Source organism: Pseudorasbora parva, chromosome 3 (genome assembly GCF_024679245.1).
Source record: "Pseudorasbora parva isolate DD20220531a chromosome 3, ASM2467924v1, whole genome shotgun sequence".
Lineage (NCBI taxonomy): Eukaryota > Metazoa > Chordata > Actinopteri > Cypriniformes > Gobionidae > Pseudorasbora > Pseudorasbora parva.
The window spans coordinates 57,264,993-57,272,581 of NC_090174.1; the positions used below are offsets into that span (position 1 = coordinate 57,264,993).

Sequence of the window (7,589 nt, forward strand, 5' to 3'; positions counted from 1 at the left end):
TGAACCAGAAACCTCATATAATGGTGTTAAATCAAGATGAATTGCTTAAATAAAGTGAACAGCATCATTTTTTTTGAGTGTAGCTCTTTCATACTGTACACACTGTAAAAAATTTTTTTGCGATTTTGTTATTTCAACAAAAAATTTTCAGTAGAGATAACTAGATTGTCCAGACAACAAGGCATTTTAAGTTTTCTTGTCCTCAACTAGACTGAAAGTTAAGTGAACAAGTATAATTGTTGTTTTAACTCAAAAACATATGTTGAAATAACTAAACTAGATTTTCTGTTGAATGAACAAGTATAATTGTTGTTTTAACTTAAAAACATAAGTTGAACTGTTCTGGATTTTACTCCAATTATACTTTAGTCTATTTATTTAACTACAGTAAACTAAACTTAATCTACTATGTGCAGCTGATTTATATACAACACTCTAATTATATAGATATGAGCACATTTATTTAACTTACCGTATTTAATACGTACCATTCCACACCATATAAACCAAGTCTTAATTCAAGGAGTCAATGAGTAAAGAGTTTTTGTATTAACACGGCTAGTGAAAACAGCGCCATCTGGCGGAGAGGATAATTATGTACATCCAGGAAATGCACGTGCTGTATGCGCGCGCCCCCGTATCCCCTCCCCCACCGACTGACAGACCAGACGCCATTTCCCTTCAATCGCAATGCTGAGCAAATGAGTAATGTTTACACCGGCATAGTGTTTTATCTCATTAACAGTATGAAGTTTATAACATTATATTGTGGTAGGATGGTATGTGTGTGTGTGTGTGTGTCCGTGCGCACCTAAACTTAGAGATATCTTCTTTGACTCGCGGTGCAGAGCGGAGGATAGAAACAGGCGACTGAGGCGAGAGAACTTTTTTACAGGGAAATATTATAAAGTAAGTGTTTTATCTCATTTACCATTTGTTTTTCATAATTTATTGCTTTATACCAATATGTAACTTATATGCTGTGCGCGTTTAAACGAGCCAAAATTTTTCTCTCAGGGGACATGACTCACCGTGCAGTGCAGACATGGAGTTTACTTTTAACCAAGATAACACAAAGTAAGTTACGTGTTTAACCTCATCTACAAAGTGTATTTATGACATTATATTGTTTTATAATTATATTTGTGTGTGTGTGTGTGTGTGTGTGTGTGTGTGTGTGTGTGTGTGTGTGTGTGTGTGTGTGTGTGTGTGTGTTGTGCTCCCAGAGCTGTTGAAATACAGAGTTCCTAAAGTTACACGCTTTTACCTCGCGGGGTTCATGGAGCTCTCAACAACTCGCGCCGTCTATTTGTTCGAATGGTTGGAGGTGGACAGCAGTTTCACTATATTTGCTGCAATTTCTGGTAAATATTAACTTTATGAATTTAAATAATATCAAATTGTGAAATTTGAAGTATTCAGCCCTAATTAAATCACATTGAGTCATTGTACAGTGTAAACATTGCAACATGTTGTCAATAAGCCTATAAAATGTTTTTTTTTTTTTTTTTAATGTTTTTATCTATGGCTCCTTGACAAGAAACTGAACTGGTTTACGGATCGGATGAAACTACATCTCGCTTCACTGCATGGTCTCTCTCAGATCGCCATCAGATACAGATAAGTTTCATGAAACTCCTTGAAAATTATTAAATGTGAGTTTGAATCGATACAGGTAAAATAAATAACTATTAAAGGGTAAGTTCACCCAAAAAGGAAAATTACCTCATGATTTACTCACCCTCAAGCCATACTAGGTGTATTCCAGACGAATGCAATCGGAGTTATATTTAAAATAAATCTAAAGCATTATAAATGGCAGTGAATGGCAGTCCAAATTTTTAAGCCCAGAAAAAAGTGCATCCATCCATTGTAAAAGTAATCCACATGGCTCCAGGGGGGTTAATAAAGACATTCTGATGTGAATCGATGGGTTTGTAATGTAAAAAGTTATAATGTAAAATATGTAGCTTCTGGCGCGACGGCCTTCCGTATTAAAGTTACGGAAAAAGTGTAACTGGCACGGCGATGTCGTCGGATGTAGAGGGGAAGAAAAACGCAACTGGCGCAGCGACGGCATCGGACATGGTGTAAAAAAAACGTAATTGCCGCGACGATGACGTCGGACGTGGCGTAAACCTTTTGAACTTCGAGAAACATTACACTTATTTCGTAAGTTGAGGGCGGTCCGCCAGAAGCCTTTATTAACCCCCCGGAGCCTTCTGGATTATTTTTATAATGGATACAGGGCTTGACATTAAGCATGTTCATGTGCTTGTCCAGAAAAAAGTTTGATATTTTGTGTGTTTGTGTGTGTGTTTTAAATATAATTTATTCTGAAGCAATATGCTGACCAGTATTCAATCAGCTTTGACATATTTAAATCTGCATATTTGTGATTTTTTTAATTATTATTTTTTACTTTATATAAAGGGCATTTCCCCTCTAATCTTATTAAATATAGACTATGCTTCAGGTTTCATTTTATATTGTAAAATTTGATCTATACATTAATTTAAAATAAGACACTATAAGGGCTGTTACCAATCACATTAAATAATTTACACTGAAAAATTTAATTTGCATTAAATAATGTTTTGAAATTTGTATTTTTGGATAGACCAATAATGTTAGGGTGGTAGGTGGTAGCAGGTGGCCGTTTTAATGAGTGAGTCATTGAGTCGTTCATTCAAACGATTCATTCAAACGCTGAATCGTTCAGTAACACACATGTTGCTGTGACTTGTTGCGGTTCTGCTGTGAATGATTTTCACTGCTGAAATAGAACAAAACATTAAATATTGCTTCTTAAATGTAAGTGACTTTAAGGGAATGTTAATTTAAGTGAATGTTAATTGTTTTGCTATGAACTGTCATATGAAGTCAGTGTCATTTTCAGTCGTGGTATTCAGGAAAACAGGCCAAGTGTTGTAATGTCTTCTCTAGAGGCTGCACAAGTGTCAACAGCGCGACCTTGTTATCGTCAGTTCATTATATATTATTATCCACTATCAATCGCCACTTACACTAAATTAATGCAATCATTCTTGCATTTTGGTGATTCGCTAGCTATTTTTTGTTTTAATCAGGTCCATCGGGCATGTAAAATTCTCTTTCACTTGTCCCTTCGAAAAATCCACAAGCGTTAATGTCGAGCCCTGGGATAGATGCACTTTTTTTCTGGGCTTCAAAATTTGGGCAGCCATTCACTGCCATTTATAATTTTTGGATTAGCCAGAACTTTTTTTAATATAACTGATTCAGGGCTCGACATTAACGCTTGTCTGGGACAAGTGAAAGAGAATTTTACTTGCCCGATGGACAAGGGCCTGATTAAAACAAAAAATAAACTAACGTTAGTGAATCACCAAAATGCAAGAATGATTGTGCATTAATTTAGTGTAAGTGGCGATCGATAGTGGATAATAATATATGATGAAATGACGATAACAAGTTTGCGCTGTTGACACTCGTGCAGCCTCTCGAGGAGAAATTACAACACTAGAGCCATTTAAGCTGTTTCCTGAATACAATCACGACAGAAAGTGACTCTGATTTCATATGACGGTTCCATAAACATTACATTAACATTCACTTAGTCACTTACATTTTAGATGCAATATTGAGTGTGTTTGTTCTATTTCAGCAGCGAAAATCGTTCACAGCAGAACCGTAACGCGTCTCACAGCAACTGAACGATTCAGTGTTTGAATGAATCGTTTGAATGAACGACTCAATGGCTCACTCATTAAGACGGCCACCTGCTGCCACCTACTGGAGGTTTAGTTTCATGTTTAAACATACTTTCTAACATTTGTATTTGTCTATTCAAAACTACAAATCTCAAAAAATTATTTAATGTAGTTGTGATTTTTCAGTGTAAATTATTTTATTTGATTGGTAACAGCCCTTATATTGTCTTATTTTAATTTAATGTATTGATCAAATTTAACAATATAGAATGAAACCTGAAGCAGAGCCTTTATTTAATAAGATTAGGGGGAAAATCCCCTTTATAAAAGGTAAAAATATCCTACATTTCAAATGATTCAATTTTTTTTTTTTAAATCACAAATATGCATATTTAAATATGTCAAAGCTGATTGAACACTGGGGAGAATATTGCTTAAGAATAAATTATATTTACAACGCACACACGCACGGAAAAACAAAAAAATATCGAACTTTTTTCCGGACAAGCACATTTTTTATTGGGCCAAGTGAATGAACTATATGAAACAAGAATGTAATACACCTAGGATGGCTTGAGGGTGAGTAAATCATGGGCTAATTCTCACTTTTGGGTGAACTAACCCTTTAATATGACAGTGGTTTTAAATGTTGTTTTTGTTGCTTTTTTGCATTTGAATATTGCACTTTACTAGTAGATACAGCATGAAATAAACATGTATGAACATCAGAGAATATGTTTAAAGATACAGTACAATGTATGAAATCTCTATTGTCTCATGTAATCGCAGTGTTTCAACTGCGCAAACGTCAATAAATAGCTTTTAAGCAATGTCATGTCACATTTACCTCAGAAAAAATATTCTGTCAGCTAGAAAAAGTATATTTACTATATTGCATAGTTATTGTATTGCTGTTCTTTAGTATTTAATGTATGTTTGAATAAATATTTTATGACAGCACCACTTAAAATTTGTATCTGTGTCTCATTTTTTTCCAGCCAGATGATGATGAGAGAGACATTGTTCATGGGGTTAATGTAGGGCATCTTGACCATGAGTGAGGACATCAGACATGATAGTGCCTTCCCAGATGATGTTGTGGATGTGGATGTCATACTAGACAGAGACTGTGGTCATGGATCTAGAAGATGCCCTAAATGCCTTTGCCACACTGTTTGGGCTCGAGCTATGAGGTTATCCAACTTTTTATTTTATTTTTATTTTTAATCTAGGTTTAATGGTTGGGGAGAGCTGCAAAGCTGAAAAAAATGCAGTGAGGTAACACTGGTGCATATGTGCTGTTTATGCTCATTGATAAATGTACTGAAGCTTGAGAGCTTACACATTGTTAATTAAAATGAACTTAAATTAAGTTTAAATTAAAATGGTATAAAGCCAAATCAGAGGTGTTTAACAGTCTGTGCCGTTTCTTTTTGCAATTTTCTGAAGAAAGGACATTTCAGACCTTTTGTGTGGTTGTTTTTGGTGTTTGTTTTTGCAATAAATATAAATGTGTACTGATATGTGTTGCTGTGATTTTAATTTGCTATAGGTTTTATTCTAAATCAAATGTAATTTACAAATCAATATAGTAATCCAATTAATACTTATTAAAGCAGCTTTGCAACCAACTGAAGTGAAGTTATGATGACTAGAACATTTAAGTTCAGAAAACTAAAGTGAAGTTATGATGACTAGAACATTTAAGTTCAGAAAACTAAAGTGAAGTTATGATGACTAGAACATTTAAGTTCAGAAAACTAAAGTGAAGTTATGATGACTAGAACATTTAAGTTCAGAAAACTAAAGTGAAGTTATGATGACTAGAACATTTAAGTTCAGAAAACTAAAGTGAAGTTATGATGACTAGAACATTTAAGTTCAGAAAACTGAAGGGGAAGTTTTTATTACTAAATGGAATTAGTTCAGATAACTTATCCAAATAAGTAAGAGAAACTTAAAAAAACCAATGCAAAAAGATAACAAAATATATTAAGTTAAGTCAACAAATATTTTTTTACAGTGCACCCAAAGTGTTTTACACTCATGGCAGGGGTCTCCTCATACACCACCACTTGAATGATACGACTGCACCAATGCGCTCACCACACAATTCAGTGAATGGGGATTATTAGGAGGCCATGAGTGGTAAGGGCCAATGAAGGGACAGGACACCGGGGTTATACCTCTACTGTTTATGTAGGGGTATAACCTGACCTCGGTTTAACATCTCATCCGAAGGACTCATTTTAATTTGGTCATTTAATCTGAATATCAACATTTGTGAGGTTAATTGATCTAATATTGTGTCTCTGGAAAATACTGATCTACGATATTGTATTATGTTGAATATCAAAGTGTTTTGTGTATATTTGTTAAAATCTCCATGAAATCATAATTAAAGCTTTTTGGCTTTTAATATGAATATGTTAGTCTTACCATTATCTGTAAGTGTGCTCCAAAACAATGACAAAATTTCCATTAGAAATAAGCATCCAAACGTAGTCTCTCTTCCGCGTTTATGGATCAATGATTTTGAGGACGTCACTGCACTTTAGCTTCTCATAAGGTTTTCTGTCCAATTAAATGTTCTCTCTGTCACTTATTCACACATTTACTATTTACTGGTTTAATTTGACATTTTTACAGTGATGTTAATTGACTTGGAGACAGAAACAAGATGTTATGTATTGATATATTTTTATTATTATTATTATTATCATTATTATTATTATTTTTAACTTGTTTGTGTGCAAATAAGTATGTATGCATAGATGGATGTTATCGGTTAAACCCACGTGAGATGTGCTGCTGTCAGTCTTGGCCAGGACGCTTTTGTAAAAGAGATTCTTAATCTCAATGTGCTTCATTTCCTGGTAAAATAAAGGTTATTTAATAGGGGATAGGGAACGATTCAGACAGTGTAAACGCTTTCCATTGGGGAGAATGAAGTCTGGTTTTACACAAACCACCGCAGCTCCGGTCCAGAGACACGATAGCAGAGCGGACAATACGCGAAAACATATCAGACCCTTTGAATTCTGCACAGAATGCTGTTTAAAGCGATATGGAGGAGAAACAGTCAGAGATTAGGAGGAAACTGGCTTTACCGAGCTCAACCGCTCTGGCCGAGCTGTGATATAGGGGAGAGCGGGGCACAACCTAACACTTTTTTTTTTCACTGTCTCAGTTTGTGTAAATCCACTTATTTTTATTGCACACACGTCTAGTGCAATTATGTGTTTTGTTTCATTAATACAGTGTATACTTTTTTCAGTGTATTTACTTTTTTTTATTAACTCCGAAAGAATGGAAGTGAAATGTGACAACATGCCCCATAGGTGGGGTACATTGTAACATGACCAAATGACAGCTTAAAATCTTATCTCATATAATCATAAAAATATCCAAAACAAACTAAAATATTTTGTCAATAAAATACAATTATTAACTTTTTGAAATAAAATAATGGCATTTTTTATCATTAAAAATACACAAAATTTTGATTTTGACAACAAACACATCGCTAATACAGCTATACAGCAAAGTTAAAAACAGAATAATAATTAATAATTTCTGAACATTGACTCTCAGTCCTTATTTATACCCTTTTCTCGTGGTTTCTCAAAATAATTAATACAATTATATAATATAATATCATAGTTCTAATAGGGGCCCATTATGATTATAACGCAGTGTGACAACACACCCCACCTGCACGACTGGGATTTAAACCGCGGCTTGCGTCATCTGCTGTTAGATCAGCATTAAAGAACATCTCAACTGTTAAATAACAGATATATACGATTACAATAATATCAGATTTGTTTGATTTTAAATAAACACAAAAAAATAAGTAAGAAATTTACTTTTGCTATGGTAAAATAAATGTTCAGT

The 7,589-nt window shown here is 34.1% G+C and overlaps 1 long non-coding RNA gene across 1 annotated transcript; it reads left to right on the forward strand.

The window, feature by feature from the left end:
* Positions 1 to 154: 154 nt before the first annotated feature.
* Positions 155 to 2,349, forward strand: LOC137072085 (uncharacterized). Its single transcript, XR_010904616.1, has 4 exons — positions 155 to 909; positions 1,018 to 1,077; positions 1,227 to 1,364; positions 1,541 to 2,349. It is a non-coding gene; the product is annotated as an uncharacterized lncRNA (long non-coding RNA).
* Positions 2,350 to 7,589: the final 5,240 nt, after the last annotated feature.